This window comes from Papilio xuthus, unplaced genomic scaffold, assembly GCF_000836235.2.
Source record: "Papilio xuthus unplaced genomic scaffold, Pxut_1.1 DF825017.1, whole genome shotgun sequence".
NCBI lineage: Eukaryota > Metazoa > Arthropoda > Insecta > Lepidoptera > Papilionidae > Papilio > Papilio xuthus.
The window spans coordinates 2,955,717-2,978,237 of NW_013533632.1; the positions used below are offsets into that span (position 1 = coordinate 2,955,717).

The window sequence follows — 22,521 nt, forward strand, 5'->3', positions numbered from 1 at the left end:
TTAGGGTCGAATTAACAAAGGTCATTATCCGGTCACGAATGGTATTAACGAATTGAAAAAAAAAACAAATATTTTAAAGAATATATTTTAAAGTCAAGATACACCACAAGCTAATCTCTGTTCAATTCAACGAATTAATATAAAGTGATTTATATCTGACATTCAAATGGCACTCAAATCGCGGATTTTAATTTTATAGTCTTCACATACCTCAACATTTGCTTACATTTGCAATCTATTTGACTTAAATATAGTGAAATGTACTTATTCTATTTATAGGTAAATAATTTTATTTATAATATTTAATTAGTTGAAATGCACATTTATCATGTGATCGTGTACTTGAGTTCATCATGGGGGCATGTCAGTGAACTAACATGAATAAGTGATGTGGTAAGATGGTCAGAATATTGTAATCAGTGTAATTATAATGTACTCATAAATATCTACATGTATTCCGCAAGGCTATTACGGATGCGACTCACGAGCCATCGCGCCAATACAACCTTGTTGCAAGGCTCTTGATAGTTCGCCGACGACCGGCCAGTGGCCATGCCAAACATTTGACATAAGAAAACATCCGAAAGGTTACCTCACGCTACTACACTGATTAACGAAAGATGAGCGGAACCGATGGACGATTTCCGCTCCGCAATCGCGTTGTAAGGTAGGTTAAACGGTTTAGCGGACCATACTTCAGTTTAATGTACAACGTATTGGATAGTACAGCATTTCAATTTCCGGGTCAACGTAGAGTTTGTCATGAAAAACAACAGGATCCATTTTCGTTTCGCGTTCGTTCCGTTTGCTGTGTGACCAGCCACTGATATGAGCCATTTGTCTATTCGGCAGTCCTTTGTTTAATTCTATTTCGTGTTGGGGCAAAGTTTTGATTCTTTATACGACTAAGCGGCCACCTGAATTGGCCAAAATAGCGAAGCGGTCGCTGCTCATAGACATCCGCAAATGTAGATGCGATGCCTACCTTAAATCTATGGAGTAGGGGTCGCTAAGAAACAGACTATTTCCCCTTCCTAGGCATTTCCTCCTCGTTCAATTCCAGTTGCCCCTTCACATTCTTTCCTTATCACAAATGGGAAGGGAAAGACAACAATTACGCTTCCTGCACGCTTCATACACCAGAGAACTGAAAAAAATGATAATAACAAAACCGATTTGAACAAGTTTTGGACTCGTGTACTCGCTTGCAAATATGTCAACAATACATGTTTCAAAGTGTTTGTCACGTATACCCATGTAACAGTTTGCATCAATCAAGGTCCCAGTCAGGGAGTGGAGACGGTCTGCTTTTTAATTTGTTAACTGATTCAGCGATGCATAATGTAAAATGCAAAAAATGTTTTCGTATACATTATCTTTTTTACAAATATTTAATAATTTTTTATTCAAATAATGTTTGTGTACTTTTGGAATATCTTGTACAATGTCTACGAAATATTAATTAAAATAACAATAAAAAATAATCCCTTTTCGAGAGTCTTATAAATTAGTTGCGATTCGCCCTTAAGCTGAGAACATCTGAATTGGGGGAAACGAAACAACCAATAACTGGCCTTGAATTTTAAAAATACTTAGTAAATTCTATTAAAGTAGACAGTATTGAACGTCGGTGGCTCAGTGGTCAAGCACTTGACTTACAATCTGCAGGTCCTGGGTTCGAATCCCGCCATGTACCAATGTGTTTTTCGATTTCCGATTTACATATGTACATTTATCCGACGTTCTTACGGTGAAGGAAAACATCGTGATGCAACCTGCACATATCTGAGAAGAAATTCAAAGATATGTGTTAAGTCAACCAACCTGCACTTGGCCAGCGTGGTTGACTATGGCCTAATCACCCTTAACTTAGGGTAGTCTCCGAGCCCCTCGGTGGGGACGTAGAGTGAGCTGATGATGATGAGACAGTATATTTTTATTCAGTGTTGTAATTGACTTTATCACACGATATTTACAACAACAAAAATAAAGACAAATCTTTCGATATATTTGCTTACATTACTCCAGTATTTAATAGACATAAGTATGTAGTTTTATTGTATGCAATTTGTAATTAATTACCTAATAGAAATTATAATATGTTTTGCATAAGAGTGAATGGTATATTATCGTTCGCTCATAGCGTGACCGAGTGCAGTTAACATTCCTTAACATTTGATCTAGTTCATTCGTCTTAAATACCTAACACACGAAAAACGGACGGCCACTTTTGATACCCTTGCTTCTCTCATAAGCTAAATAATAACTTTACTGTGTTGACGTAAGCCTGGCGGTCAGCATCTCAGTTTTTGTAGTATTTTCCGTTGTTTTTTAAAAAAATAATTAATAGCAAGTTCTTACGATGTGGTTATTTGTATTCAGCTTCCTTACAATAATTTTAATCCATTGTTTTGGTGTTACTGTTGCAAAAAAAAGTGTAATAAAGATACGCTCAGTTATTTCCATATTACCTTATGAGTTTCTTTTATTCTTATGGGAAATACTGGTCGTAGACCCTGATTGTATACACTTTAAGGCGAATTATTAAATAAACAGTTCAAATATTTACTGTATTCGTATAAAAAGACAAACGCAGATAGACGATTCGTTGCTGCGAATTAAGAACTAAATGTAAACAAATTTAACTTACTTCACAAGGCGATTATTACTGTTTTATATTTTTCTTCGGAGCTGTTAGTTTTTTGTGCATATTGTGAAATTATCGAAGTGTAATATCGATTAGCTATTATTTTTAAGAATTAGGCAACGCATATGCGCTCTATGGACAACGATCACTTCGCTATTTCAGTGATTTCAGGTGGCTACTCGCTCTTCTGCCACCTTATAATGTAAAAAAAATAGTGCAAATGCCTCATCATTGGTTATAAAATGTCTTGATTTATAAACCCGTATAATGAAAATACCATGTCAGAATACCATACTATAATGGGTATTTAGCTTAGAAAAAATTAAAAATTCCGTCCTCCCTAATAACGAATGTTTGAATAATTAAATTTTTATATTTATTTAAAAATATTTAACAAAGAACAAAACAATATTGTTCTTTGTAAGACGTCATTGATTATGTTGCTTTTGGTCATAAACTACATAGATCTGGTTTTTACAAAGGTAATTTAAATGCGCAGACGCAAAGTTAGAAATCGCGTTTTCACAATAGCCGTATAATTTAGTATCGACACAATGGCAAGTAATAAAAAAAAACATCGAATTATATTTTCATACCAAATACGATTGTTGGAAACAAAAAATGAAATAACGATTCGAAAACAAGACATGCTGTGAGAATAATGTTCAATATTGTGACTTATTAATATTTTTATTTGAATGTATAAAATTGGTTAGACTTGTTAAATATACTAAGTAGGTATACAGGACTTATGAAAAGTTCTTGCCTTTTTACACTAGGTATCTATACTATTTATACAATATTATAAAGCGGAAGAGTTTGTTTGTTTAGTTAAACGCGCTAATCTCAGAAACTACTGGTCCGATTTGATTTTTTTTGTTGGATAGTCCATTTACAGAGGCTTTAGGCTATATAACATAACGCTGCGACCAATAGTCTTTTTTGTCAAATTTGTGTTATTTGTCTATAATTTAAAAAATAATGACGTCAATCTGATTTCAGTACTGTGATATTCGTTTTTTAATTATATTTATTATTTAAAGAACACATCCTAAATATTCATATGCGTCTGAATCTAATATGGCTGTTTTCTAAATACTACTTACTTTGTTTATGATAGTTGACGGAAACATTATTTTTTATTTAAACCTTCTTTTAGTTACCTTTTTCTTTGTACTTATGCCAAATCATCGCTGTTAGTTAGTATATACATAGTACGCAAGCTAGTTGAAATAATGGCATAGTTAATTAATTCTTAGCAACGGGCATTACTACTTCTGTTACGTGAAACATCAGAGAGCAAAAATATTGTTTATAAAAAGTACGCGTTACGTGTTAAGTCACTGATAGCTAACAATGAACGGTGCGTAATAACTGCTTTACCAGCTGATCGTAACACTAACTTTAATATTTCTTATTCTTAGAATCTTGGATTTACTGGACATCGGTAACGCAATTCGTGAACACCCTTTATATTACTAAAACGATCACACTGTATATAATGTGACTTTAGAACATACCTTAAAGGTACACGTACCACACGCACGGTTTAAACAGATTTGCTTTGCCTTAATGCGATGCGGCCGCGGACGTATGCAGCGCTATAAAAAATCATACCAAAGAAACTTAAATCCGCCACCAATGGATGAATAACTTAAACGTCTTTACCGATTCTTCATACAGTAACTTAGGTTAACAACTTAGGTGATTCCTATTTCCATTCTACGTAGTAATAGGTCGTTCAAACAAATTTATTGTATACTAGCTGTCGCCCGCGCGGGATTAAAAATAGATATTGGCCGATTCTCAGACCTACTCAATAACACACAAAATTTCATGAAAATCGGCCAAGCCGCTTCGGAGCAGTACGGAAACGAAAATTGTGACACGAGAATTTTATATATATAAGATTATCAAACCTAACTTGTTATCGTTGATAGTACAAGAATGGGATATATACTAGTCAAAAAATTGTTCAAATATTTTATACTTAAACAAATATTATCCTTCAATACATTTTATAACCTATCGATACGCTTTGTATTGAAAGCCATAAAATACATCGTAATACCTATAAAAATTGTAATACTATTCAAGAATTACACGCGTAACGAACAAGATTACTGATGTTGAAATTGTACATGTGTTTTATCACCAAGTACCGTTTTAAAGGCTACTAAAATTACATAACAATCGCAAAACAATATCACAAACAGGCAAGCCAAGTATCTTTGAGTAGTCGCACATTTAGTCTGTGGTTATTCATTAGGGATTCGTGGATTTCCACTATCAGAAAATTAATATAAAAACAAAGCCTTCTTTAAAGAGATAACTATATTGTTGAAAATATATTTCTGTTGTGGAAACCCACTGTAAGATTTTATTATGGATATACAAATTACTGTTCGGTGAATTCTCCAAAGGAGGCTAAGAATATTGGTATTTTAGAATTGATACCTACATAAAAACGCCCGTAACCAACAGGGGTAAGCAGAGGCCACGAACCTCCGTTTCGTGCAGTCCCGACACAACTCTTTCACTTCTATAATACATTCATACATCTACGTATTCATACATAAAAATACATGGATGGAGATTAATGACGTAAGAATAACGGAACATAAAATGTGAAGATTGATAAACATGGATGACCTTTAATGGATTAAACGTAATGGTTAAGTATAAAATCAGCTGATATTAGGTGAACGGCCGACCTTATCGGTTACGATATGTCGTATATATACTTTTTGTCCTAAAACTTGTCTTGAGCCATACAACCACAATGCATGATTAACATCAAAACAAGATTTTTCGTATACATTATAGGAAGCGATTTGGGCACTGCGCAAAAAAAAACAAAACAAAACATTCCGTCTCGTGATTTATAAATAACATTTAAAAGTTGAAGCATGTATTTAAACGTAATTGGTTTACGAAGTTGTTAATCAAATACGGAATTGTCCCTTATAATACGTACGATTTTTTGACAGTTAATTAACATAATAAACAATGAACCACAAGCTAATAGTGCAATGTACCTTGTTTGTTGCCCCAAACAAGCCTTGAGAAAAGTAGAATGACGTAGGTTACCTTCACTTCCCCGCATTCCAGGGTAATAAGTGAATATTAATAAGTTCTCACGACCGTATGAATCAGGTAAAGGTTAGGATTTAGAGTAATTTTTGTCTAAAGACATAGAGTTAGGTTATCATAGAAGACCTAAGCAAACGAGTATACCAAAAAGTTTTAATACAATGTGTTATTTTGTATTGAAATATGGCGTCAAAAAACAAAGACAACTCCATGTTTTAGTCAAGTGACTATAAATTATTGTATAAAAATATAAAGGTCACTTTTCTTATTACTTGCTGTACTTTAATCAGAGCATAGCGTACAACCTTTCAAGTGTTAAGTACCCTGCTAAGGTCCTAGATAGATTTTCAATCAAGACAAAATATTTTAAGCCAGGAAGAGTCTACCTCTGACTACGTACAAATACTCTTTATATAATACTATCACTTAATTTTCTTCACTTCAAAAAGGAGGAGGTTCTTAATTCATCTGTAGGTTTTTTATTAAAAATTAAAAACTATCCAGTAGTTTTTGAGTTATTTTCAATAAACCATGCCAAAAACACGAAAAAAATGAGACAATTTTGCTTTCTTGGCATAGGCAGGCTAAAAACTATACCTATATAAAAATGATGCATGAACGAATTGTAGCTCTTTAAATGTGCTAAATAAAAGTCCCAGATAGCATATATCTTTCTATTACAGTTTTTTCACAATAACCATTTTTTACTTGTTTATGTTGACTATGAGTTTTGCTTTATGGTAGCGCAACTTTGTATTATACATAAAATACGATAGATGGATGACACATAACCACAATGTATTGTAACAACGTGTATTATTTCTTTTGTTGACTATTATTTTATAAGTTAGGTCAAACATTCATGATAAATTTTTTAAACCTTATTATTGGTGTAATTTGTTGTAACATTTATCCAACGTTCTTACGGTGAAGGAAAACATCGTGATGCTGCACATATCTGAGAAGAAATTCAAAGACATGTGTGAAGTCAACCAACCCGCACTGGGCCAGCGTGGTTGACTATTGTCTAGTCACCCTTAACTTAGGGAAGGCTCCGAGCTCCTCGGTGGTGACTTATAGTGAGCTGATGATGATGATGATTGGTGTAATCCAGTAAATTAAATATGCAACTTGTTAATAATAATAATTTTAAGTAAAAAGTTTTAATGAATCAATATTATTTTTTTATTTATTCTTAACGTAAATATGATCATTGTGCGCAAGTTTTATAGTTTCGGCTATTCACTCCATATTATGATCATAATTTATGAGTGAAATAAAAAACTGGCTTTTAATCTAGTCTAGAACAAAATAAATGCCTTTTACAAATATACCATTAATCAATAGCACAAACTGACCACGAATTTTAATTATATCATGAGTGTGTAACCATTGCAAAAATAATTGTCAGGATGCTGGCAAGTTTGCTTCAGTGGTCAACAGGAGACCTCGTTCCGTCGATCTAAACGATGTCAGCCGTCTTTATCTATGCCAACTTAACGGTCTCCTGTACCTTGGATATTTGTTTTGTCCGTTTTGAATAGGTCTCTAAACTCGTTACTTCAAGAGGCTATTTAGTCAACTGCCGTATTCACAGCGGGGCATATTCTTCGCTGTTTATGTGGACCGGAATTTATAAATGATCTCGGGTTTCTTTGCAAATATTTGATCTGTTAGTATTACGGACTAAATTAGCGATACTGTGATTTGCGTATCAACGTCACGACTTTCATTTCCTTTATTTTACGACTATTTTTTTACATATTACGATTTAATGTTGGCGTCATAATTTAGACGGAACTTAATCTTAGAATGAGTATCTACTGTATGAAAGAACTAGCTGTTGCCCGCGACTCCGTCCGAGGGAAATCAAAATACGTAATTAGTAGTCTGTGTTCTTCCAGACTATGTTCTGTATGCCAAATTTCACCAAGATCAATTGAGCCGTTCTGGAGATACCTTCAGACAAACACCCATCTAAAAATTCGCATTTATAATATTAGTAAGAAGTAAGATACAGGAATCTATTTAAGGCATTCTTTCTTTCTCCTGTCTACAACAATATTTGTTATAAAAATTATTCCAGATCGTATTTAAATACTTTAGATAAAGCAAACACCACTCACTTTTGTGTAACATAAATTTTCTTCGATTCTCTTGCCTCATCCATCCTTTCTATCCGCGCAGACCGCCGAAGCATACGTTTCGCAATTCTAGTTTCAATAACCTCTTTCAACTGTCCGTTTCCACTGACGAAACAAATACACGAACATATTGTCAACCCTTTCATTCTATTTCAGAAAATAGAGAACACAATATGTTTTTTAGAGATGTTCCATGAGTGGCCTTTGGACTTATGTTTTGTTGATATTTTTTTCGCGACCTCACATTGAAAATGTGTTTTTACCCAATAAATAACATATTTTTATAACGACTAATAAATTAAATTCAACAGGAAGCGATGATGCGTGATTATATTAGAATAATAATTATATAGCTAGAAGTTGACCTTTCCGGAGAGGATTCTAAGGATAAAAATATAACTAGATATTATATACTCAATGTTAAATTGTATATTATGTACTTGTAAACAATACCCTCATCACGAAGGTTGGAGATTACATTTAATACATGAATGATTTTATTACATAATGCATACATAATATTAAAATATATTTTTAATTAAACTACATACATTCATAAACATCTTACTAATATTATAAATGCGAATGTTTAGATGGATGGATGTTTGTTTGAAGATATCTCGGGAACGGCTGAATGGATCTCGATGAAATTTGGCATAGATGTAGAACATAGTCTGGAAGAAGATATAGGCTACTCGTTAACTTATTTTAAATTCGCTCGAACTGAATCGCGGGTGACAGATTTATAGTAAACATAAATCTTACTAATATTAATGCGAATGTTTAGATGGATGGATGTATGTTAAAAGGTATCTCCAGAATACTAAAAGGGATTTACCTGAAATTTGGTAAACATATAGAAAATAGTCTGATAGAACATATATAATAATAATAAATCTTTTTTATTCAGACACATGGTCCATACAAAACAAAAATACAAATTTAAATTCTAGCACAAAAATAAAACATGAAATACTACAGGGCACATGTAGACGTGTCCACATGGCCAGCACTGGACAGTCCAATCCCACTCTATCCACAATATATATGCTTCTATAAAACTTTTTTAACACCTCACAGAAGGAATCGCAGACGACAGCTAGTATGTAAGTATAATGCTAGATTATCTGATGGAAACATCGTAAATTATTAGGGATAGTATATTGAGAGAATAAAATAACAATTATTTCACGATATCTTCGTTAGTTAACTAATTGGACAAGTTTCAATGTAATTATATTGTTTTATATGAACAATAATACTTGGTGACAAATTCAAGGTACAACGTTGACAGTTGTTGGCATCGAGCGCTCATTTGTATAATTACCAAAAGAAGTTACATATCTCGACCTTGTTTCATCCAGTTTATACTAACAAAAATGTTTTATGCATTTCCATTCAAATGGTCATAAAAGTAACGAAACTATACGGTTTATAGTACGACAACGGGGTTTCTGAGACCAAAATATCCGTTTAGAACATTTTGTTAAAGATAATGACAGCGATGACGATATGTTATACAGAGATTTCGGTCTCAGAAACCCACTGTAAAAGAAGCACGGCTTAATTTTGTCACAAGATATATAAAACCTTAGCCACACAAAATGTCATAAAATACAAGATAAGTACAGTAAGAAAAGGATCTTTTAGCACACTTTTGACATACAGAAGGGGCACTAGTGAACTATGATATATATCATGATTTACGTCCACCGGGTCAACTAACTTAATCGCTCTATATGTATCTCATAATTAAAGCTTTTAATTGTCAAATAAAAATCTTAGGTAAGACATACGCGGACATTGCGTATTTAATATCGAGTCATTTGGCCAATACGATTATTTCGTTTGCAAACTGCAATTAGCCTTTTCTAATTCCTTTTTTATATATCATAAGGTGGCAAACGAGCGAGCGGCCACCTTAAATCGCTGAAATAGCGAAGTGACCGTTGCCCATAGACATACGCGTTGCCTACCTTTAGTCGACGAAGGAGAGGATGCATAGAAAGAAAATATTTTCTCTTTACATGCATCCTCTCATCCGGAAAGTCCACTTCCACTTGCCATCCTTTGTTATCCCTTACAGTTGTCTATACCAATGCACAATCTACTCTAAAGCTGCAAGACTTAATTAATTATTTATAATAATTTTTGAATTTACATAAATATAGAAAGGAATTCTTCCATGTTGGCGCCAGATTATTTCGATGGTTTAATCAATTTTGCATCTGAATGAAGCAAAGTATTTTATTTAAAGGAAAATCTTATCCCATATCAAGTTATTACCTACATCTCTTAATTATATTGTTCTAGTTCTTTGAACAATCTTACATAAATGTAATCTGATAGATATGGTGCGATCGCTTAGGAATTTATGAATAATCATGTCTGTATAAGACAAATGACATTATAAATCTATACTTTGTTTACTAGTGTCATGTCAACTAACTGGTATTGTGCGGTAATCGTTGAGCGGTTTTCCGAAAGACTTGTTGACATAATAAGCAAGTGTAATTTACAATATCTATGAGGAAGTGTGCCAATCTATTGTGAAGGACTTAATTATAATATATTTTCAGATATACTTGTTTTAGCTAGTGATACCGTACGCGTGTGTGTGCTCTTCCAGAGTATGTTGTACATGTGTGCCAAATTTCATCAAAATATACAAACATCAATCCATTTATCCAAACATTCGTATTAATATTAGTAAGATAGTAAACAAGTCTAAGATAATTTTACCGATATACACGGACTGCTTTTAGTAGTGTTTGAAGCTGCCGACTTCTTGAAGATGTCCGTGTGATTCGACCCTATTGCTTACTTAATTTATATTTATACTATTACCAAACTTGTTCATTCACTGTTAGGGCTAACACACATGGACTGTTTTAAGGCAATTGACGTCTGCCGTACACGTGCACTGTCCGTCCGTTTCTGTTGCCGTTAGAAATGGTGCAGAACTGACTGCTTGGAGATACGTGTAGCACGTCCCTTATTAAAGTAATTTAGGATGATACATAACTATTTTTTGCCTTAGAACATATTCGATTCCCATAATTTTAATGTTATAGTTCACGTCATAAACGCTATAATATTCTCAATAAAAATTCTATGAATTATTTATACGCATTGAACTTTGCAGTTCACCTCGAATCGCCTTCGGTCATAATACATACGTAATCACGATTTCATGAACTTGGAAAAATTCCTCCTGATCGAGCAATAAAACCAAGTCCAGCTTCGTCGATAATAAAGGAATGGCAATTTATCAATTACATTATGTTTCGTAGAAAAAGCCCGACAATGTTTTTTAAAGTTCAAAACAATAGGCATGAACATGATCTTTTAAATATAATATAATATAACTTATCTAATCTAAGCTTAAAATTAGATTAGGCTTTTTGGAAATTAGGTCTTAAATAAAAATGGTAAAAGTAAAAATACTTTCAGGCTTAGTTTAAGAAGCAAAAATAAAACCACATCATTGCTTCACACATTGTCACTTCTCATACAATTCTAAAGTCGTGAATACTTTTGTTCTCGTCAAATAAATAAACTACATTTATTTCATACATCAATAAAGAAGCGATGCGCTTCCACAAAGAGTCCGGAGACCTTAATCATTAAATTGTTTTCAATACCAGATCGCTTAAGGATGTCGTTTCAATTTAGCCGACATATTAAATATAACAAAGTCGGATAATCAACACGTCCTAATGCAAGGTCTGATATTATTGTTCCGCAACAATTACGTATTACCAGGGCCGAAGTTCCAAGTTCGAAGTCATTATAAATTACATTGCAATTTTTTCGACTAATCTAAGAATCTGCAACGGCAATCAACGTCTCGCCATCATCACGTCTTAAGTTGACTAAGTGAGGTTAACTTAAGGAACATGTTCGCTTATTATCTATGATAAGATTAGAGATAAATAAATATATGAGATAGAATTAAAAAAGTATTAATAAAGTCGTTTGCCCACATCTACGAAAATACGAATCAACTTCAATATTCAGGTTTTCCCTTAGTTCCCTTTCCGACCATTAGTCTGAAAATACTACAAAATAATAATGCTATTTGTTTGATTTTTAAATCGTATACAATTGTAGTTGTCACAATGTTCAGATCACATATATTATAGTAGTTAGCAAGCAATTATGAACACAATTCTTGCAGGATGTATATGTGTTGATTACTTCCTGTGTGCTCTTCATTGTTCGACTCCGGTGTGTACCAAAGGGTATGAATATCTAACACAGATATCTACTGAACGTAACCTCATTGTGACACTTCCAGAATACGATACGTTAAACTTTTTTTTGAAGTTATATGGTTACCTCATAACGCAAATAGCGTAACGTCTTAGTAATTTACCAAAAAAAAATATTAAAATGTAAATATAATGCAAAATAAAACCTTTTTAAAAATTAAATGCTACGCAATCGTACACTCGATTAAGGTAAAAAAAATAAACAGAATATTGAAGAATCTAGATTTATAAGTATTTTATATTTATGCCATGAAAAATATGCAACGATGTTTACGATTTGTGTTTCTAATAATTTGTGTTATTTCTATAATTTTATCATTAACAATAAAAAATAAAAAAAGTAAATTCATAGATAATATTTTAAAAATATTGAAGAATTAAAAATAAAAACAGACGCTTTGAGTAGTTTAGTTATTCTAGACAATAATTGATTATAAAATTCTGAAATATTTGCATCTTATTCCTATACATTCTTTGATATTACTTGTATATTATTTAAACAAAGGCTAGACTTGTGTTTTGTCTATACATTTCTCACACCTAATATTACTTTGTGTCACGCAACTGCAGTCTTAACATTTAGAGGCCAGAGATAATTTCTATCAAACATCATTCTCGTCTCACTAACCGTAGAAATTGTGCTGGCATGTTAATATTGTTGTCTCTTTAATGATTAGGGATGACAATATGTACATAGGTCACGGCATTTAAAACATACTGTATTACATTATTGTTTACGGTCACTTTTAACACGTTGAACGCCACATCAGCCATCGGTGGCTGACACTAGATTTTCCGTTCAGGCCGCGTCAGCCATCGGTGGCTGACACTAGACTTTCCGTTTAGGCCGCGTCAGCCATCAGTGGCTGACACTAGATTTTACGTTTAGGATGTTTGACGCTCAATGACATTTGAACTGCAATGAACTGATTTGTCGCTAAAAGATTAACGGCCACGAATCCATTTCGAAGAAATTTTATCTGAGCGAGCTAAACGGTAAGAAAAACAAAACAGACTTGGCGCGTAATGTGTTGAAACAAAGCCTATAGGTATTACGTTAAAAATGTAAACTATTTTGTACTGCGATCGAAAACACTGGCCCTTTAATACCACTGCGTATATGCGGCGCTTATGGCCTGAACGGGATTGTGGCGCTCAACGTGTTAACATCATACGTATTTTTCTTACAAAATTAGCTAACCTTAAGATCAGTTGCAGAAATAGATGTATAATTCTTAATTTGAATGATGATGCTCGTGTTTTAACAATAATAAGGTAGTGTCAAGATTAAGAAGCGTCGTCATAAATATGCACGTTTTACTGTAAGGGGTGATAACAAAAAAACAATAAAATTTATTGCAATCGCACGCGAAATATTCAAGTCAAGTATTCAAGTCGTGATAAGGACAATCGTGTTTCATATTATTCTGACTTGTCGCTTCTTGAATATTCACTGACAGTTGACATTTTTACTTAGAAGTCTTTGCAATATTTTAAAAATAAGTATCAGGTCACTAACAAACAGTAGATCTGTAGGTACATTTGAACTTGGATAATCGAGTCTTTGACAATCGACCTCCAAAAGAAACTCGGGTTATAGAGAACTTCTGCAACTAAAATATCGTGTTTCCTTGAACTTGAGAGTGAATAGGCACTTACTAAGCTAGCGCGTACCATCTTTCGACCAAATCTCCACTTCACCAGGTGGGATCGTGGTCAAGCGCTAGCTTATAAAACGTAAAAAAAAACTTACCATATCACAGGAATAATACTTATTTTTCGTATATGGCAATAAAATTATAATTTTCATATCAGTTCAAGGTATCGTCCACTTTACCTTTACCAGCGACAGAGTAGAGAAATACTAAATTTGTTCACTTAAGTTAGGATTGATTTGAGATGTCCACCTTTCAATTTCGGTGAAACGAATCAGGTTTTATATTCGAAGACACCGTCGATGCGTGATGAGAAAACATATTATGTATTTTCTTTAAAATCAAATTGTTCTTTTATATTTTATGTGTCATCATTTTCCAGTCACACTAAGGAGGTATTCATAAAAAAATGTTAGTCACGTATTATGTAAACTTGTCTTCCCTACACTTTGTAAAATACCAATGCAAGTAAAACACGCACGATGCGGACGTATAAAGAAGGAAGAAATATTTTGCTTAGCTAAAAATAATTTAGTAAAATAAACGATGCCCTTTTAATTTTAAACCTTACAAATATTATAATTTGCTTTGGATATAGAACATAGTCTGGAAGAACACATAGGATCCTAATTGTTTTTTTTTTAATTTCACGAGGCAGGAGTCTCGAGCGACAGATCGCTTAAAATGTGACAGAAAGTTTCTGGTAAAGAATTATTTTAAGCAACATTTCGAAAGAGTGATTGCATTCAAAATATAGTTACATAAAGCTTATGTTAGTATGGAAATTGTAGTAATCGTATAGTTCTTGATAAATATCTCTTATCATTTATTATCACGATAATTGTTTCATCACAATGCAAACATATCTTACAAATCAGGCTACTACAAAAGTTCCGTATGTTTACTTACACAACTAACGAGTCCAAATAAATATTTAAAAGGTAAAAATAATTTGAAAAAAAAATATCGAAAATTTCGAAAGCGTAAACAAAGACACTTGTGTATAAAATTATATCTCTCCAAATATCTATAATTTTAATCAGCAATTAGCTTTGTCTAACTTAAACTTAGTATGTACTTATGCTGAAAGTAATATTGTCATATAGGAAACAAAAATGAAAAGATTTTTAATTATCTAAAAAGTTAATAATATTTAAACAAAATTCCTCCTGACCATGATAATCTTCCTAGCATTTCATTTTTAACGCTTTGTGGTTAGAGCACTGAACATATGACTCACATTAATCTCTAGGTCTATTTTCAACACAACTAAATAATTCCGTGACGTGATGATATGGAGACGTTCTCAGAGACAATTTGTTTGTGTCTAGAATTTAATTAAGCCGTAACTAATGTACGAGGAAATGTTTGTTATCGCCCGACACATACGAAAACAATGCATTGGTACAATACATTAACAAAGTAAGCGAAATACATTGACCATACTAGCAAAGACAATTTGATATAACGGAAAAACGGTCTAATAGTGTGATTGTTTAGTATTAGTATTTTCGTTAATAAATCATAAAAAATATTAACAAACTTAATTAATTCAATTAAGTTTTTAAAGATATAACCCTAGTTTGTTGTAGTTATTCTTAAAATTGTTAAATATAAAAATCTTATTAATTTAACTAATATTATAAATGCGAATAATTGGATGGATGGATGTTTGTTTAAAAGTTCCTCCAGAAGGGCTGACAACGATTTGGAAGAACACTTAGGATTTTTTTAACTCCGCGCAGAAACAGTCGTGGGCGACAGCTAATATAGTATATTTTTTCTTCTATAGTTATAGATTTTATATAAAGTTAGATAATATTCTTTATAGTGCGAAAACAAACCGTTAAAGTGATTATACAATTATATATAATGTTAACACATAAGCATTTATAATCATTGATGGTCTAGCCACGTTTAAAAGTCAATTTATAGCACCGATAATAGCTTTGATATTATTGTTTTCATATTACTTAATAATTGCATTGCGTTACGTAAAATGTAATGTAATTTATAACAATAAAACTATAGATTATCAAAGGTAAATACTAATAAATAAATAAATAAAAAAATAAATAAATAAAAAAATAGTGGATTAATCTTTCGATAACTTTATCATTGCCCTCGACATGTACAACAAAAGTTTTAAATAACTTATCGCGAAGGTTTCCGAGACGGCGCATGATACTTGGTTAATTTTCCTTAGTCCTTTTGCCATGTAGCCTAGAAAGGGAATTAATGTTAATGCAAAAGATTCATATCGTACTCGTCTTTGTTCTCGACAATGAATTCCTAAATCATTTTATTTATAACTAGTTAAAGTTAGTAAGTTTACGAGGAGGATAAATTAAAAAAAACGGTTTGAAGAAGTAAGCATTTTTATCATTAATTCTGCTTAAAGAAAATGTTTCTTTAACCAAACTTTAACCCCGTTTTTTTAGAGGATGGAACAAGATTATCGCAATATCGATTTGCTGTATTAAAAGTATATATTTGATTAATAAAACATGAATGTTTAGATGGATGGATGTTTGTTTGAAGGTATCTCCGGAACGGCTTAACGGATTGCTCTGAAATTTTGCATATATACAGAACATAGTCTGGAAGAACACATAAGCTTCTTATTAAGTTTTTTTAATTTTATAAGGCAAGGAACTCTATTTTTATAAATGTATTTATTACAGAATGTAGTAAGTATAAGTTTATACAAGTTATATTTAATGCATTCCAACCTTGACAAGGTTGTATCAAGTGCACTTACAAGAGCCAAACCCCCGTTTGAATCACCAATTCACTAATACAAGCTATTAAGTGAAACAACTTAGAAACTGGTTTAAATCGTATTACAGAATACATTTTAAATACGTATTTATATATACCGGTTTACTTTTGACGTGATATCCAAATATTCTAATAATCTGAAATCTAGTATTAGAAATATTCAACATTATTTAGAGCTTGTATTTAAGATTTCGTCAGTATTTTTCATATCTCTTAGCCAATAAATCGGACATCTTACATCTTACGAATATTATAAATGCGAATGTTTCGATGGAGGGATATTTGAAGTTATCTTCAGAACGGCTGATCCGATCTCGATGAAATTTGCCATACATATAGAATGTAATCTGGAAGAACACATAGGCTAAATATTTTTTTTAATTGCGAGCGGACGGAGTCGTGGGCGACAGTTAGTTTTACATAGAAAGAATATGTATGTCAACGTATTTTTGTTTTTAATGTACGATTAGTTTGGCTTAATCACAATTAAAGTTCTTCTTAATTACCATTTAAAGGTACTAATTGTTTCCATAATATAAAATCAAGTTTATAGTTAAATTAAATCCGTAGATTTTTTCTATTATGATATATCAGCGTTGGTTTGTGCATAGTTAAAGTTAAGTTTAATATACATTACGTCTTAATATTTATCAATTTAACTACGAATAGTATAAGCAGGAGGTCGGGCAGCAGCGTCCCTAGGTTACAGTGGAACTATTGCGATCGCCAACCCGCCTGCCAAGAGTGGCGATTATTGGCACAAGCCCCCCAATGATGGTTACCCCAGTATAAGCAAACTTCACTAATGATGTAAGTAAGGTTTTTTTTTAATTTACCAACATTAAATTTATAATGTGTATCTTATAAGTTTACACTAAGTTTTTTTTTTTAATTCTGACTTAGTAAAAACGAAATGTCAATCATGCGCTTCATGCTGTTATTCTAGTTTTTATTTGAATGTATAAAATACATATATAATACGAATAAAATATTGTTTCAAAATTTAAATGCTTATCAGATGATGACATCCGAGCAGACGCACCTTATTTTTTTTGTCTACCTTCAAACGCGAAATATTTGTGTGACGTATTAAAAACGAGTTAATTGTGACAGTCGTACCGATGTGAAGACATCAACGACATAATAAAGAACGCGAATTTATATTTTATACGAGCACTGTTTATGCTTCCTAGCAATGTTACGCAACACGTCCACCTTCCACGTTTCTTCATGGCACCAATGAAGTCAACCGAATTAACCGCATCGTACCAGTTAAATCTGGTTAAGTTAATTTCAAATGACGCATTATTGTAAACGATTTTCTCGGCTACACGCAACCGCGGCGAGATCTGTGGTTCTACGTCTACGATAATTTTATTGATTTGATTTTAATACTTTTTATTTTATTTTTGTTTTTTTTTAACAATTTCATATTAAATTTTTTATTTCTACAGATATAACAGTAGTATAAAAAAAATAATAATCTTCAATTTGCAACCTTATTTATAACATGAAATCAATTAAGCGGACTCAAGAAGAATTAATAAAAAAAAAATCCGTTAGGTTCAGGTAACATATTCAAGTCATGATTGATTCTGGGAAATACATAACATATACTAACAGGCTATATTTAGCACCGGGGAGGATCCGAAGGCTCCGAAACTGTGAGTTGTTGCAACATGTACCAAGTAAACAAACACGTCCTCGCCACATGTTGCGACACGACACTTGTAACAATCATTTGGTAACGCACCTCTGCTAAGGACTTACGAAGTTGACGAGAAAACGGCAAACTGTTTATTGTTTTTCTTTACATGCATACGATACGTCACATCGTGGAAATCACTCATGTAACATTTTACGCTGTAGACATAATCTTAAGGTAACACGGAACGTATAAGACAGGGGCTTACAACCCGTGGGTCGCAACCAAAAGGTGAGCGGAGTGTTCCATTTTCAGAGAATTTTTTTTTCCACCGGTTCACTAAGCTACAAGAACACTAGTTTTATATATTTTTTCGTCGTTCCTCTGTCTGTATTTTTACATAAGGGGATCGTTCATTTGAAAACTATGGTATAAAATATTTATTGTAAGAAATTATAATTATTATACTGGCACAAATCAATAAAAAATGTCTAATTAGGAGTTAAAGGAAAAAATATCAGATCATAAATTAATGGAAATAATGCGATAATTGTTAACATATAACTTATTCATTATTCTTTTATTAAATCAAGAATACACATTTCTATAACGTTGAAAAGTTTTTTTTATATATAAATTCGAAAAGTAAATAACGGAGAAGCGTGCTTTTTAAACTTCAACGATTTTATAGCTAAAATAACAAGGACTAAATAAGTTGTCATTTTTAACAACTAAAATATAACCTCACTTTTTACTGGCCATTTTTTTTTAAATTTGGAACAAAAAATTTCAGTTAAGGTTTTCGCTACTAATTAAATCAATTTCAATTGCTCTAATCTTTATCACAATATTATACAAATATAATTTTAATACAAGTTGAGAAGTGTAATATGAAATAATTTATATATTTACTATTTTTCTAATTAAAAAAGAAACATAGCTCTAAAATGTTTCAAATATTTACCCATCAAGACCAGTTTGTGATAATCCATTATTGACAGTTCCATCTGAGCATTAATTCATGTACAAACGTACAATATATGACAAGTAATTAAATGGTAAGACGTATGTACAGTCAGCTGCATAAATATGTACACATTTACAAAACTTACAAATTTGTACAGGTCTTCACTTTCAAAAATAGATATATATTCGACCAACATAGAATTCATAGTCAGAAGAAACACAGATACATGTATATATTTATTTGAAACTAAAGCGTATACAACTTTCTGAAGTTTTGTAGATGTATATATATTTATGCAGCTGACTGTACATATCTATGAATTTAAAATACGAGGCCTCTACGAAACCTAAATCGTTATGAAGGAGGAAAACCACTGTGATACAGAAATTGTTCCAGTCCTTGTTTATAGCAGATAATTGAATAATTACTCATCGTGCATCAACTAACTAATGCTTTTTGTCGTAAGAATTAACGCTCGACAGAGAAAAAAGCCACTTAATCTGATTAAACAACATATTTTTTATTAAATATTTTAATAAACGTACTTGCTAAAACTGCAAAACTAATGTCATAACGCAAAAAAAAATTAAACTGTTTCATTGCGGCTTCATCCGCTTTCATATCCATAAATTTTGTTACACAGATAAATTTTGTTTTATTGCAAATGTCAAAATTCAAATGACAACGAAGGCCTTCGCCATTGGTTGACTACCGTAACTACCTTTGTTGCTATTGGCTTGCAATTTTTGTCCTTTTCTATCATATTTTTTTCAAGCCTAAATCATGTCATTATATAGTTATTTATTACAAAGAGAATTATTCAAAAATATGGCGGAATTGCATAGATCTTGAATTACAAAGAAGTATGTGTTACGCTTTAAAATATTAGAACATATGAAATATGTATATTTTTAAAGAATTTCTTATAATACATATTTAAAATTATTTTTTTACATTTATATGGATAAAAAATAAAATTACCTAGGTATTATATTTATAGACGCGATAATTTATTGAAAATTTTAAAATCAAAATAAGTTAATTTATAGCTTTTATATTAGTACTGCAAATACGAAAAAAAATGCTTTTATAAAAAAAACAATATTTAATAAATATTTTTTTTATTATTATTACACCAAGTAATACTACAGAAGCCGCTGGCAGCAGGAAAAGTGTTATAAAAATTATATAGTCTGTAACCAATTGATTTAAATGTATTTGAATTGATTTGATAAAATCTTTTTTAATTTTATCCTGTTAACTATCTTAACATATAATATACATAAAAATCGTATAAAATATTAATTTCAAAAGAGCTGAATATTAATGTTTACTTAAGAGAACGTGTTTACTGTCATTTTTCTATTTAAACATTGCTAAGTGGCTCTCTGAATGCACTTATCGACAAGTTAAAACCCATTATCTCTTCGAAACTATTTAATGAGTACATGCCATTAATTAATGAGTCGTTTAGATCGTTAAGGTGGGTAGGTAATAAACAAAAAAATCACCTCAGTTAAGAAATGAACGGACAAATTTAAAGAAAGAATTTGGACCTCATATCTATTTAAGTTATGTATGTACACGTGTCCTGATAATAGGAGCGGGCGCAATCGCTTGGACTTGTTTCCTATGTCCACAATAACATTGTTCTTCGTTACAATAATGTTGTTTATACGGGTCATAATATCATATGACCGATTGTTGAACAAGGTAAACTTTGAAAATGTATCGGACGACGTATTCTGTTTACTTTCTGTGAAAAAGAAAGTTGTGTTTTGATGAACGTGTAACAGAATCCTATAAGCGACGACCGACGAGTTGTTTAGTGTCGGACGAACGAGCCCGGGGGGCGCTGGACGGCAATATTTCAGTTGTTACCCAACAAACTGACGGCGAATACATTGCTGTTATAATGGGTTTTTGTGTTTCGTGCCAGTCGCAGTGAATAATACTTGAACAAAAGAACCAAACATACGCGTCGAATCGCCAGCCACATTTCACTGTGACATCGATATGGGACGTTTAAATTTTTCAAACGTACAATACTACGAAAATAAAAATAAAACGTGAACGCGTCTTTTAATTTTTTTTTGTTTCAAAGTCGACGTAAAAGTGAATTATTCGCATCGAGTCTCAATATTTACAAATACCGTAGAGCTGTTCACCTTAACAGCACCGCAACGTTCGGCGCGCAGTTCTAACCCGTCGAAGGGAACACTTAATTATAAGGGCCTGCTGCATATCTGAAATATTTAATGCATCCCGACCATGGATCACCGAACACAGACCGCACCTTGGATACCTGAGAGGCTTTCATGAAGTCCACACTTATGTCCTTTAATATTTTCTTCTAACTCTCGCAGAGGCAAAATGCAGTCGCTGAGGCTGTTCAAAAATTATAAATATCAAACTTACCCGTTGAAATACTTCAGAGTCCCGCACGGCGGTAGATTCCTTTTCGTTGTCTCTTGCCAAGAGAGCAGTCCGGTTTTGCATTCACGTACCGAGGCACGATCACACTGCGTGAGAGAAAGGGCGCGCGCCTCGCTCACAAGTGTACACAATCGCGTGTTGCGGCTCAGCGTCAGCGGTGTAGTGCGGCAGGGAGTCGCGAAAGCGTGTTAACAGTCGCGGGTCTCGGTGGGCACTGAAGCCGCGCGGAGCGGGGGGCGCTTTATGTTGCGCCGGAGCAGCGCCGCTGCACCCTGCGCCCTCGCCGCCCCTGACCCGCGCCCCGCCGCCCCGTCACCCCGTCATCGCGCTACCACCTCCGCAGCCGCCTCCGTTGACATCTCAGCGGCCCAATTTTTGATATATAAGGTTACATTACATTAAGCATATTCAGGTTTGCCAGGAAAATCTTTCAGACACCGCGCAAGAATCTGGCGATAAAAACTTAAAAGATAAATTTTACAATAATTATTTTTAGGTGGCGATCAACACGTTTCGGTCTCTAGAAAAGTTGTGGACAGTAATAAAAAAGCGACTACCTACACGAAATGGGATTGTCACAGATAAGGTTAGGCACGCCCATTGTGCTCACAATAGTGAATCCGCCTTTCAAGTTTACACCTCGATTTGAAATATAACACTCGTTTCAAAAACTTTAAATGTATACTCAACTCTGCGCTGCTTTTATTGTTGTTAAAGCTTTTGAAATTGTCATCTTTTATTACATCATCAACAAAAACTGAAAAGAATCTAGGACGATTACACGACAGAAAATGCTTTCAGGAGTTTTCATGAATTCGATGTTTACATAACAGTAAACTGTTTTAGTTACGATTTTATCTGCAAGCATTCAGAAAATGT

The 22,521-nt window shown here is 32.8% G+C and overlaps 1 protein-coding gene across 2 annotated transcripts in view; it reads right to left on the reverse strand.

Annotated features, from left to right (window-relative positions):
* The window catches only part of LOC106126293 (UNC93-like protein), a 71,086-nt gene extending 49,219 nt beyond the window's left edge, over positions 1-21,867 (reverse strand). For both annotated transcript variants that reach the window (XM_013323853.1, XM_013323852.1), the window contains exon 1: positions 21,625-21,867. The gene's annotated coding sequence lies outside the window, so the exon portion shown is untranslated. The remainder of the gene's footprint in view (positions 1-21,624) is intronic.
* Positions 21,868-22,521: the final 654 nt, after the last annotated feature.